This window comes from Leopardus geoffroyi, chromosome X, assembly GCF_018350155.1.
Source record: "Leopardus geoffroyi isolate Oge1 chromosome X, O.geoffroyi_Oge1_pat1.0, whole genome shotgun sequence".
NCBI classification, from domain to species: domain Eukaryota; kingdom Metazoa; phylum Chordata; class Mammalia; order Carnivora; family Felidae; genus Leopardus; species Leopardus geoffroyi.
In genome coordinates this window covers 88,125,286-88,139,514 of record NC_059343.1, presented here as the reverse complement: position 1 = coordinate 88,139,514, position 14,229 = coordinate 88,125,286, and positions in this window count along the sequence as shown.

Here is a 14,229-nt window from a genome sequence, read left to right as displayed (position 1 = left end):
TACTGAAAAAGAGAACTACAGGCCAATATCCCTGATGAACATAGATGCAAAAATCCTCAATAAAATACTAGCAAACTGAATTCATCAATACAGTAAAAAAATCATTCACCACCACCAAATGGGATGTATTCCTGGATTGTAAAGATGGTCCCATTTTTGCCAATCAATCAATGTGATACATCACATCAATATGAGAAAGGATAAGAACCAAATGATCATTTCAACAGACACAGAAAAAGCATTTGACAAGGTACAGTATCCATTCATGATAAAAACCATGCATAACGTAGGTTTACAAAAGGTAACATACCTCAACATAATAAAAGCCACATATGAAAAACCACAGCTAATATCATCCTCAATGGGGAAAAACTGAGAGGTTTTCCCCGGAGGTCAAGAACAAGATAAGGATGTCACTTTCACCGCTTTTATTCAACATAGCACTGGAAGTCCTAGCCACAGCAATAGACAACAACAACAAAAAAAAGGCATCCAAATAAGCAAGGAAGAAGTAAAATGTTCACTATTTGCAGATGACATGATATTCTATATAGAAAATCTGAAAGTCTCCACCAAAATCTGCTAGAACTAATAAATGAATTCAGTAAAGTCGCAGGGTACAAAATCAATGTACAGAAAACTTGCATTTCTACACACCAATAATGAAGCAGCAGAAAGAGAAATTAAGAAAACAACCCCTTTTGCAATTGCACCCAAAATAATGAGATATCTAGGAATAAACCTAACCAAAGAGGTGAACCACCTGTACTCTGAAAACCAAAACACTGATGAAAGAAATTAAAGATTATACAAAGAAATGGAAAGAAAGTTCATGTTCATGGATTGAAAGAAAAAGTCTATACCACTGTAAGCAATCTACACTTTAATGCAATCCCATCAAAATAGCAAAGAGCATTTTTCACAGTACTAGAAAAAACATTTTGTATGGAAAATTTCTATGGAACCACAAGAGACCCCGATTAGCTGAAGCAATCTTGAAAAAGAAAAGCAAAGCTGGAGAGATCACAATTCCAGACTTCAAGTTATATTACAAAGTTGTAGTAATGAAAACAGAACGGTAATGGCACAAAAATAGACACATGGATCAATAGAACAGAATAGAAAACCCAGAAATAAATGCATAAGCATATGGCCAATTAATTTTCAACAAAAAATTATATCCAATGGGAAAAAGACAGTCTTTTCAACAAATGGTGTTGGAACAACTAGACAGCAACATGGAAAAGAATGTAACTGGGCCATTTTATTACACCATACGCAAAAATAAATTCAAAATGGATTAAAAACCTTAATATGAGACCTGAAACCATAAAAATCCTGGAAGAGAATGCAAGAAGTAATCTCATTGATGTTGGCTGTGGCAACTTTTTTCTAGATCTATCACCTGAGGCAAAGGAAATGAAAGCAAAAATAAACTACTGGGACTTCATCAAAATAAAAAGCTTCTGCTCAGCAAAGGAAACAATCAACAAAACTAAAAGGCAACTTACAGAATGGGAGAAGATATTTGCAAATGACATATCTGATGAAAGGTTAGTATCCAAAATATATCAAGAATTTACACAACTCGCCCCCAAAAATGAATAATTCAATTAAAAAAATAGGCAGAAGACCTGAAAAGACATTTTGCCAAAGACTTACAAATGGCCAACAGACACATGAAAGATGTTTATCATCACATACCATCAAGGAAATGCAAATCAAAACTACAATGAAATACCACCTCACACCTGTCTAACTGGCTAAAATGAACAACACAAGGAACAGCAGGTGTTGGCAAGGATGTGGAGAAAAAGGAACACTCTTGCACTGTTGGTGGGAATGCAAACTGGTGCAGCCACTCTGGAAAATAGTATGGGAGCTCCTCAAAAAGGTAAAAATAGAACTACCCCCTACAGTCCAGCAATTGCACTACTGGGTATTTACCCAAAGAATACAAGAACACTAATTCAAAGGGATACATGCACCCCTATGTTTATAGAGCATTATTTATAATAGCCAAGATATGGAAGCAGCCCGAGTGTCCATTGATAAATATATAAAGAAGATGTGGTATATACATAAATACATAATGGAATATTATTCAGCCATTAAAAGAATGAAATCTTGACATTTGCAACAACATGGATGGAGCTAGAATATCATACTAAGCAAAATAAGTCAATCAGTGAACTAGAACTATCATATGATTTCACTCATATGTGGCATTTAAGAAAGAAAACAGATGAGCAAAAAGGAAAAGAGAGAGAGAGAGAGAGAGAAAGCAAGAAATAGACTCTTAAGTATTGAGAACAAACTGATGGTTACCAGAGTGTAATGGGTGGGGGATGGGAGAAATAGGTGTTGAAGATTAAGAAGTGTACTTGTCATGATGAGCACCGGGTGATGTATGGAATTGTTGAATCACTATATTGTACACCTAAAACTAATATAACATTGTGTGTTAGATAACTGGAATTAAGATAAAAACTTTAAAGAAAACAATAAAAAAAAACAAATATATGAAGAACTCTTGAAACTTAAGAATAAGAAAACAAACAACCCAGTTAAAAAATGAGCCAAAGACCTGAATAGACACCTCATCCAAGAAGATATACAAATGACAAGCATATGAAAAGATGCTCTACATCATGTCTCATTAGGAAAATGAACATTAAACCAATGTGATACCACTACACACTACACAGCTGTTAGAATGTCTAAAATTTGGAACACTGACAACACTAAATACTGAAGAGGATGTGCAGTATATGACATCAAGAGTGAAATGAAATGAAATGTAATGTAAACTATTGACTTTGGGTGGTTATGATTTGTCAGTGTATTTTCATCAGTTTTAACAGATATATTATTCTGATATTGGATGTTGATAATGGGGAAGATTATGCATGTCTGGGAGCAAGGATATATGGGAAAATCTCTGTGTTTTCAATTTTGCTGCAAACCTGAAACTGCTCTTAAAAACTGAAGTATAAATAAATAAATAAATAAAATGCATTTCTCTTATGAGTTAAATTGAAAACATTTTAATGTGCTTAAGTGGCATTTTAACATCTTTTTTAGAATGCCTTTTAAACAATTTTTATAGAAGTTTTGGTCTTTTAGTGCACTATGAAAATTCTTCAGAGGCGCCTGGGTGGCTCAGTTGGTTGAGCTTCCAACTTCAGCTCAGGTTATGATCTCGTGGTTTGTGAGTTCAAGCCCTGCGTAGGATTCTGTGGTGACAGCTTAGAGCCTGGAGGCTGCTTTAGATTCTGTGTCTCCCTCTCTCTCTGCCCCTCCCCCACTTGCGCGCGCTCGTGCACTCTCTCTCTCTCTCTCTCTCAGAAATGAATAAACATTAAAAAAATTTTGAAAATCTTCATGTATTTGGAATATTGCCCTTTCACTATGATATAAGTTTTGCAAATTATCTCTCTCAGATTCTCTTTTGAAAAACTTTATAATCTTTTGTTATTATGGAAGCAGTACATTTGCATTGCAGTAATATTAGAAAACATAAAAGGGCAAAAATAAGAAAATTAAATTACATATTCTCACCTTCCGGATATTACCACAGTTAACATAAGTAGATTCTTTTGTTTTGATTATCTCAAATTTATTGTGTAAATCTTTCTGGGTCATGATATAATGGTTTTGAATACATTGCTGGATTGATTTCATTAATATTCTCATTGGTGAAATTGCTCTATTGCCATGGTTATTTTTTTTTCAGGTTCAGGATTGAATTTATTATTGTATTTGGTTATACAGTACTGAGAAAATATTGAACTCACACAGATAGTTATAAAATTGTGGTGGTTTAAAAAAGTGTGTGCAACTTGCTTCACATTTTTTCCATTAACAGGAAGTGTCTATACCCCATCTCCTTAAATCTATGCTTAGTAACTCACTCATTTAAAACAGCTTACCCTGGGGACACCTGACTGGCTTAGTCACTAGAGCATGCAACTCTTGATCTCAGGGTTGTGGGTTTGAGCCCCATGTTGGATGTAGAGATTACATAAAAACAAAATCTTTAAATAAATAAAAAATAAATAAAACAGCTAGCCTGAAATAAACTTATACTCCTTATTTAAGCTGAAAGGAACAGAAGCTTCATTCAAAGGTCTTTCTAAAAATGAGCTAACCTGGCAGCAGAATTTAATGAAAATCAGTGGTTTCTAACCCTTTGGGCATATGACACATATAAGTGTCCCCATGACTTTTATTAAGCTTATAAAATAAATGCTTAAAAAGTTAAGTCAGATAAAAGGTTATGAACTGGTGCACCTCCACTATACTTGTAATGGTCAGCTCAGGCCGCCATAACAAAATGCCTCAGACTAGATGGCTTAAATAACAGAAATTTATTTTTTCACAGTTCTGGAGGCTAGAAGTCCAAGATTAAGGTGCTGTGAGGGTTGGCTTCTGGTGAGACCTCTCTTCCTAGCTTGCTTGTAGATGGCCATGTTGTCATTGTGTCTTCATGTGGCCTTTCCTCTGTGTGCACTCAGAATGAGAGAGAGAGAGAGAGAATGATCTTTGGTGTCTTTTCCTCTTCTTACATGAACACAAGTCCTTGGAACTAAGGCCCTACCCTTATTACCTCATTCAAGCTTTATTAGCCCTTTATAGGCTCTGTCTCCAAATACAGTCACATTATGGGTTAGGACTTCAACATATGGATTTTGTTGACATATTTTGTCTCTAACAATGCCATAAAGTTCCCTGAAAATGCTGGAGAAAAAAAAACAATCTAATTCATTCAGCCTGCTTCCTTTACCTATGAAGAAGTTTGCCCAGAAAAGTACTGTGGCATTCCTGAGTTAAAATGGCTGGACTGTAACTCCAGTCTCCCAACTATCTAGGCTTCTTCCTGCTACAATAAAAGAGATGCTTTTCTTCCCTTTGTTCTTATCCAATTTGGTCTAAAAGCTTCCTCTCATTTCCCATAGGGCTCCTTGCCTAGGGGCCATTTTTAACTGAACTGTTTGAAAACATCTATTTTTCCCAAGAAGCTGGCAGACAACCAAGATCCAAATCCTAGTTCAGCATGGACTCAACTGAACCCTGGCACTCTCCACTCCGCAGCACACAGGTAACTCTGGCAAGTTATTGTCTCCTGGGTCTCAGCCCACTGGTAAAGTTAGGCAGACTATGTATACTTTACCTGCCAAATTGTTGGACTGGTCCAGCAAAGCCAAAAGAACCTACAGCTCTAGGATTAACAGAGAACTGACTACAATTCTATGACAGGGCTACTTCCCCCCTACCTTAGTGGGACTCTGTTCCTCACTCTTTCATCATAATGAGTAGTAGATATACATTTTGAAAAGTATCAGCCCTGTCCTCACCAGAATCTCTTTCTACTCCTGGGGTGGTGGAGGTGGTAGTGGCAGAACTGGCATTATACTGGCATAGGCAGTTGTAAGAAGACTGTGGTCTCTAAGGCCCTGACTTCACTTATGGCATTCTAGGAAATCCTGCTCATATTGAGAATTCTGCCTGTGTAATTATTATTCTATTTTTTATTGAGATATAATTAACACACCATCACCACAATTTTAGAACATTTTCTTTACCCCCAAAAGAAATCCCATACCAATTAGCATTCCCCTCCCCATTCCTTTCTCCATACCTCAGCTCTGACCAATCACTAATTTGCTTTCTGTCTCTATAGATTTGCCTATTATGGATGTTTCATATAGATGGAATCATAAAATATGTAGTCTTTTGTTTTTGGTTTCTTGCACTTAGCATGTTATTTTCCAGGTTTGTTATTGCATATATCAGAACTTCATTCCTTTTTAAATTTTTTTTAGTATTTATTTATTTTTGGGAGACAGAGAGACAGAATGCAAGCAGGAGAGGGGCAGAGAGAGAGGGAGACCCAGAATCAGAAGCAGGCTCCAGGCTCTGAGCTGTTAGCACAGAGCCCGACGCGGGGCTCGACCCTTGAAGCATAGGATCATGACCTGGGCCGAAGTCAGCTGCTTAACTGACTGAGCCACCCAGATGCCCCAGAACTTCATTCTTTTTTAATAGCTGAACAAGATTCCACTATATGAAGATAATGTATTTTGACTCTTCATTCAATAGTAGATGCACATTTGGGTTGTTTCCACTTTTGCCTATTATGGATAATGCCGTCATGAACATTTATGTACAAGTTTTCTATGAAATATTTTTATTTATCTTACACATGCATACCTAGGATTGGAATTGCTGAGTTATATGACAACTCTATATTTAACCTTTTGAGAAACTGCAAAACCATTTTTACACAGTGGCTCCACCATTTTACATTCTGGCCAGTAGTATATGAGAGCTCCAATTTCTCCACATCTTTATCAACACTTGTTATTGTCTTTGCCATTGTAGCCATCCTGGTGGGGGTGAAGTGGTATCTCACTGTGATTTTTTTTTAAAAATATTTATTTATTTTCAAAGAGAGAAAAGAGAGAAAGAGAAGGGGAGGTGCAGAGAGAGATGAACAGAGAGAATCCCAAGCAGACTCCACACTTCAGCACAGAGCCCAATGGGGGGCTCAATCTCACAAATCGTGAGATTATGACATGAGCTGAAATCAAGAGTCAGATGCTTAACTGACTGAGCCACCCAAGTGTCCCTCTCACTGTGATTTTGATTTATATTTACCTAGTAATAATTAGGGATGAAAAATAGTCATAAAAATATGAGCATCTTTTCATGTGTTTATTGGCCATTTGTTTATCTTCTTTGGAGAAATGTATATTCATTTTCCTTGGTCATTTTAAAATTAGGTTATTTATCATGTTTTTGTTGAGCTGCATATTTATATATTCTGGATATAAAGTTTGCAAACATTTTTCCCATTCTGTACATTATCTTTTCATTTTCTTCCTAGAGTCCTTTGCCCTGGGAATTAAAATTAACATCTTACATTATAACATTCTTGTTGGGACTAATACTAATTTAATTTTCATAATTTACTAAAACTTTGCTCCTATACAACTCCATTCTCTCTCCCTCTCCTTTGTACTATTATTGTGATATAAATTACACCTTTATACATTGTATTCTCATCAACATAAATTATAAATCAACAATTTATGATTAGTAGTTTATGCAGATATCTTTTAAATTAGATAGGAGAAAAGAAGTTTACAAGAAAAATTTATACTACCTTTTATATTTACCTATGCAGTTACCATTACCTATGCCTTTATTTCCTCATGTTGATTCAAGTTACGGTCTAGTATCCTTTCATTTTAGCCTGAAGTACTTATTCATTACATTTTAGCCTCTAGTGTTTTTGTAGGGCAGATCTGCTAGCAAACACTTCTGTCAGTTTTTGTTTATCTTGGAATGTCTTAACTTCATTTTTGAAGGACAGGTTTGCTGAAGATAGAATTCTTCACCGACGATGATCTTTTTTCATTATTGCTTTGAATATGTCATCCCACTTCCTTTTGCCTCCATGGTTTTTGATGGGAAATCAGCTGTTAATCTTACTGAAGTTCCCTAGTATGTGTAAGTCACTTTTCTCTCTTGCTGCTTTCAATATTCTCCCTTTGGCTTTAGCTTTGCACAGTTTGGTTATGATGTGTTTATCTCTTCAAGTTTATCCTACTTGGAGTTTGCTGAGCTGTAGATTGAGATATTATTGGGTTTTTTTTTTTTTTGAGTCACTTTCAGGAATTTTTTTACATTTTCTCACATATATCTTCTGCCCTTTTGTCTTTCTCTTCTCCTTTTGGAACTCCATTATTTATATATCGGTAGGCTTGATGGTTTCCCACATTTCTCTGAGGCTCTGTTTACTTTTATTTATTCTTTTTTTCTTTCTGATACTCACATAGGATAATTTTAACTGATCTATTTTAAGTTGACTGATTCTTCCTTTTATATGCTCAAATCTACTTTGAGCCTCCTGATTTTATTTCACTTAGTATAATTTTCAACTCAATTTCTATTGGGTTCTTCTTTTATAATTTCTCTTTCTTGGTATTCTCTACTTGGTAAAACATCATTCTCATACTTTCCTTTAGTTTAGACATAGTTCAGTTACTTGGATACATTTAAAACAGTTTAAAGTCTTCATCTATTGAATCCAATGCCTGGGCTTCCTCAAGGATAGCTCCTAATTACTGCTTTTTACTCTTTGTATAGACTATACTCTCTTTTTGTATTCTTCATATTGTTGTTGAAAAGTGGACATTTAAAATAATATAATGTGACAGCTCTAGAAATCAGATCCTTCCATCCATGGTATTTGTTGTTTGGTGACTTTTCTGAACTAATTTCTGTGAAGTCTGTTTTCTTTATTATGCATGGCCACTAAAGTCTCTGCTTCATTATTAGTGGTCAGGTAATGATTAGAGAATGATTTCCTTAAATACTTGGAACCAATAAACTTCCCAGTCTTTTCTATGGAGCTCTGTGTGCATGTTGGGGAACACTTTTGACACTCAGCCAGGCGACTGACAACTACGTCTTAGGTTTCACTTCCTACTTATACAGAGCCTCAAGGTCAGCCATAGGTGAGAACTTAAAGGCTTCTCAGGTCTTCTCTGGGCATGCACACAGCCCTAAACATGTGCATGACTTTTTAGATTCCCAGGAATATGCTGATGCTCTTCAAAGCTCCCTTGTACATATAATTCTCCAGCTTTTAAGTTTTTGGACAGTTTGTTGTTTGCCAACTATTGTCATTGCCTCAGGCAACTGCTATGTTGAATAATTGTCACTGATTGTTTTTGACAAATGCTCCTGGGGAAAAGGCTTTTCAAATTGGGTGGGCTCAGAGTCAGCTCAAATAAAGAGAAGCCTTGTGAGTGTGTATAGGTGAGAGGGAATTTTCCATCTGGCATCTGAGATGGGAGAAGGAAGTGAAAACAACAGTGGAGAGGGGTCAAGGGGAGGCTACTACGACCCTTTCATTCCCTCTACCCTGACACACCTTTCATCATAACAGTCTTTATATGCTAAGGACCAAGATGAGACACCTTCTTAATGAATGGGAAGGATTATGTATGCTGGTTAAGAGTGTAAAATATCTGGAGTTAGAAAACCTGAATATGATTCTCTCCTCTAACTTTTTCCAGCTGTGTGTGTGACCTTGCGCACAACTTAGTTAACCTAAGTCTGTTTTATCATCTATAACATGGGAATAACATTAATTATTTAACATGAGTTGTTTGGGGGTTAGATAAGTTGGGACCTGTAATATGTCCAGCTAATTACCACCAGTCCAGGTTAATGTGTTATTTTTACCTCTAACTTGGTTTAAACAGAAAACAATGAACTCACCAAAAAGTATTTTTGAAATCATTAATTTTTAAGAACTTGTCTTTGATTACTTTCAAAAGCAGAGATTGAATGAAAAATCATTCTGTTTAGCTGATGTCAGCACAAATGGAAGTAATGATTCCTCCTTTTGTCAGGGCTTATCTGGCTAACTGTGGTAAAATGGGCAGACTTGTGCATGTGGGCCATAGTTTGTAGGAATCAGTGTAATGTTCAGTTGGTTGAATATGGATTCTTTGCACCATTGTGTCTGTTATCAATTGCTATATAACAACCCCAAATGAATGACAAAATAACCATTTATTTGCTCACTATGCTGAAGCTCAGAAATTCAGGCAGGGCTCAGGAAGCTGCCTATATTCTACATGGTGTCAACTGAGGCAGATCAACTGAGGCTGGAGGACCCAAGATGGCCCCACTCACATGTCTAGGATCTTGGTCCTCATTCTTGGGTGGTGTGTCTCGGTTCTCTTCCATGTAGCTTCTCTTTCCAGTAGGGTAGCTCTCCAAAGGGCAAAAATGGAAGCTACTAAGGCCTCTTCAAGCCTAGTCTCAGAAATTGTACCACATCACTTCTGCTGCATTCCCTTTGTCAAAGCCAGCCACAGGGCCAGTCTAGATTCAAGGACAAGGAAAATAGACTTTTTCTTGATGGGAGGAACTAAAAAGACACATTGCAAGTGGGCCTGCAGGATTGGAGGGACTGTCATAGTCATCTTTGGAAACAATGTACCATAGATAGATTGTGAGCCTTTGGACCCAGAACCCAACTATCTTTGTTAGAGCTGGATATGACTATATTTCCACTTGCTAGCCCCAGGTGATGAGGAAACAGAATATCATCAGTTTGTTTTGAACAAGGATGTGTGGGGAAGATGAAAGAACCAACAAAAGAAACTGAGAAAGATGCCTCCCAGGAGAGAGGAAGAGAACCAAAGGGGCTTGGGAGCATGAAAGCTAAGTGAATAAGTGGTTTTTTTTTTAATTTTTTTAATGTTTTATTTATTTTAGAGAGAGACAGAGTATGAACAGGGGAGGGGCAGAGAGAGAGGGAGACAGAATCCATGAAGCAGGCTCCAGGCTCCGAGCTATCAGCACAGAGCCCGACCTGGTGCTCGAACCTGTGAACCATGAGATCATGACCTGAGCTGAAGTCGGACACTTAACCAAGTAAGCCACCCAGGCACCCCAATAAGTGTTTTAGAGGGGAGGAAGTGAGCAACTATATGTCAAATGATGCCAATAAGTTGAGTAAAATAAGTACTTTTTTCTGGGAAGAACTATGAGAAACTGATAAAGAGTAGTTATTTTCAGGAAGAGGTTCTGGTGGAGGGGCAAAGGAAGGCTGCCACTTATAACCTACCTTCTCTGAACTTTTTAGCCTTGAGTGTAAATTACTCTTTTTTCCAATACACATTATCTTGGAGATGAGATTACAGACATTTTTCCAAAATCTTTTTTTCCAAACCTTTTTTTAATTTTTATTTATTTTATTTAAATTTTTTAATGTTTTATTTATTTTTGAGAGAGAGAGACAGAGAGACAGAGCATGGTGGGGGGTGCACAGAGAGAGAGGCAGACACAGAATCCGAAGCAGGCTCTAGGCTCTGAGCTGTCAGCACAGAGCCCGACAAGGGGCTCAAACTCACAAACCGTGAGATCATGACCTGAGCTGAAGTCAGATGCTTAACCAAATGAGCCACCCAGGCACCCCATCAAAATCTGTTTTTTAAAAGGGCTTCTTACACCACCAACTTTTCTTACCTTCCAACTAAATTTACATAATACAAAAATCCAAATGTAAGATTGCTCAGGTAACTTACTGTTCCTTGAGTTCTTTGCCACTTTGTGTCTTGGGTGTCATGTACAATCTAAAACAAGGCATGCAGAAATCTCTGACTTGAAAGTTCTATAAGGTTTTCAGCTTTTAAATAGGGCTTTCAGGGCTCAGAAATAAAAGGAACACAGTGAAATTATCTGTATATGAATTTAGGGGAAAGGCCAATTGGGCTGTCCAAATGTGTAGTTCTCAGGGCTATAATTTTCCTCAGGCTGACTTTGTTTCCCAGAGAAGGTGACTTTGCACCTCTGCACAGCATCCCACTGAAGTGAAATGTGATTCGAGCCTTCCAAGTGTCAGATGCAGTTTCATCAGCATTAGGTTCCAGTCCCCAAGGTGCTATTCTATGAGGGAGCTCTGTGGAAATTGGGGAGTGCTGCAGATGTAGCTTTTGACCCCTGTGGACCCTTGGCATTATACTGTTTCTCCCCTTCTACCCAAATTCATCAGTTGAAGGCCCCAGGGAAAGACCTATTCCTGTACACGAGGCCCTCACCAGCCTGAAACTTCTATTGCAGCTCCTGACCTCCAAATGTCCTGTTGCTTGTCCTTTTTAAAAAATTTTTTAATGTTTATTTATTTTTGAGAGAGAGACAGAGTGTGAGCCGGGGAGGGACAGAGAGAGAGGGAGACACAGAACTGGAAGCAGGCTGTCAGCACAGAGCCCCATGTGGGGCTCAAACTCACAAACTGTGAGATCATGACCTGAGTCAACGTTGGATGCTTAACTGACTGAGCCACCCAAGCACCTTCTGTTCCTTGTGCTTTCCCTCACATTCAGCACTGCCAGAGCTAGGCCCACCTGCCATGCTGAGAATGCTCACATAGCCTCCAAACTGATACCTTCCTACCAACCTCACAGCCCTGCTGACAAGGCTATGGTCTAATCCAGCCTGGGACCTGGCAGGGCCTGCAGCTTCTGCTCACCCTTCCATTCAGGTTGGCCAAGGTGAACAACCCTGGTCAAGGTACACATACATATACATACATACACGTTGACAGATACAAATACACACCATATACACATATACACAAATACTAACACACATGCATAGCATGTGTATACACATATACATATAGATACAACAAATATATATACATATAGACATATAACAAATACATAAAAATAGAGACACGTGCCCTTTATTTGGGGCAATTCTTAGGCCCAGCACACATACATTCTTACAAACATACACATGTATGCACAGATACACAGATAAACATATACACACACTTACGTATACATGCATATGTGAGGGAGCCATTCTCAGGCCCAGTGAGGGCACCAGCCAGCCATAGAGACTGTATGTGGGTCTGTTATTACTTAAACAGGATGGAGGATTCTGAATTGCTTTCCATAGCATCCAAAAGGTCAAGTGGTCATTTTAAAGGACATCTGGTCCATTTTGTCAGCTCCCTTATATTCCCACCACCTTCTCAGCTGCATGAACCTTTTCACATGCAAGAGAATAATCTTCGCTGTTTCCATTTCTGGAAAGGTTATTTGTCCCAGGTACTTTGCCAAGCAGTTTACATATATCACCTCATTTTAATCTCACAGTAACCCAGTGATAGGAGCCATAAACACCATGCTGTATGATCTCCCTCCTTAACACAACACAGGTGGCCCTCCCTCCTTTTGGTTTCCTAAATCCTTTCATATGCACCACTTTAAATTGATCTTAAGTCTTGCAATAAATAACACTGTGAAGTTAGGAAAGCTTGGCATTGTCATTCCATTTTGCAACTGAGACTCACCTAGGTTAAGGAACTTTCTGAAGACTGTAAAAACCAATAAATATAAGCCAGATCTTAACCCTCTGTCCACATACTCTGGTTCCAGTAATTTTGTCTATTTATTCCTTTGTTCATTTATCATACATTAATGCTCCCTACATTTCAAGAGACTGTACCAGGCACAATGAAAACAAACACTGATTAAGACACAGTCTTGACTTTGAAGTAGCTGGCATTCTAGAGAGGAAGAAAGACCAATAGAGAGGTATATCATAATATCACATGCCGGATGCTGGACTAGAGACTTGGACAAACTGCGTGGAATAACTGGTTGTGCTGTGGGAGCCACCATTAAAAGGATGCCATGTGTGACAACTCAAAGGCCGTGCATGCTTTGTCCATGCTGCTGGAACATCTATTTGCTTTGTGTGTGCAGTAAATCATAGCAAGGCTGGTTGGTCTCTGAAAACTTGTAGTCCATCTCATTCATCTAACTTTTCCTTCTGCAAGGTATGAAAGGCAGTATTAATTAATTGAAGTACATTTTCTAAGCCAATGCAATATCACTTCATCAATCATATAGCTACTGATAGGATTACTATTTGTCACAAATAGCTAAATTATTATAGGTGAGAAACTACATAATCAAATGTGCCCCTTAAAACTGTTTATGTAGCTGCTAGCTATTTTAGAAAGTAAGCTACAGGCTCACTAGAATATTCTAGCCTAAATAAGATCAAATGTTACCTTTTGCATGGACCTCTTACAGTGTTTGGTTTTACTTTTGATTATTGGATGCCTTTTAGTGTTTCTCTCTCTCTCTCTCTCTCTCTCTCTCTCTCTCTCTCCCTCTCTCACGGAAATTTGCAAACATACCTAAAAGTAGAAGAATCATATAACCCATACCCATCATCTAGTTTCAACAATTATCAACACTTTACTAATCCTGTTTCATCTATTTTCTTCATACAACCATACTTTTTTTTTCCTGGAGCATTTTAAAGCAACTACAGTCTTATTTTTGAGAAACGTTTGAAGGGATGTGAAATTAGAATGAGAAAATATATGTCCTTCCAAGCCTCCTGGGTCTTTAGCCTTAATTAAATTGCCAGCATAATTTTTTAAAAATGATTCCAGCTTTAGTGAAATCTCTTTTATGGCATTAGCTCAGCTAGCAACACACAGCTCAACTGGACAAGGTGTCTTTTGGCCCTTCTCCCTTTAGAAGCGTTCTGCCAGAAAAAAACAGAATGGAAAAGTTCTTTGAACACTTCAGATAAGAACAAAGCACAGCTCAGACATAGATACATAGGAGTTTGGGCTGGATATAGAGGATGCCATTGTTGCTGCTGTTTGGGAAT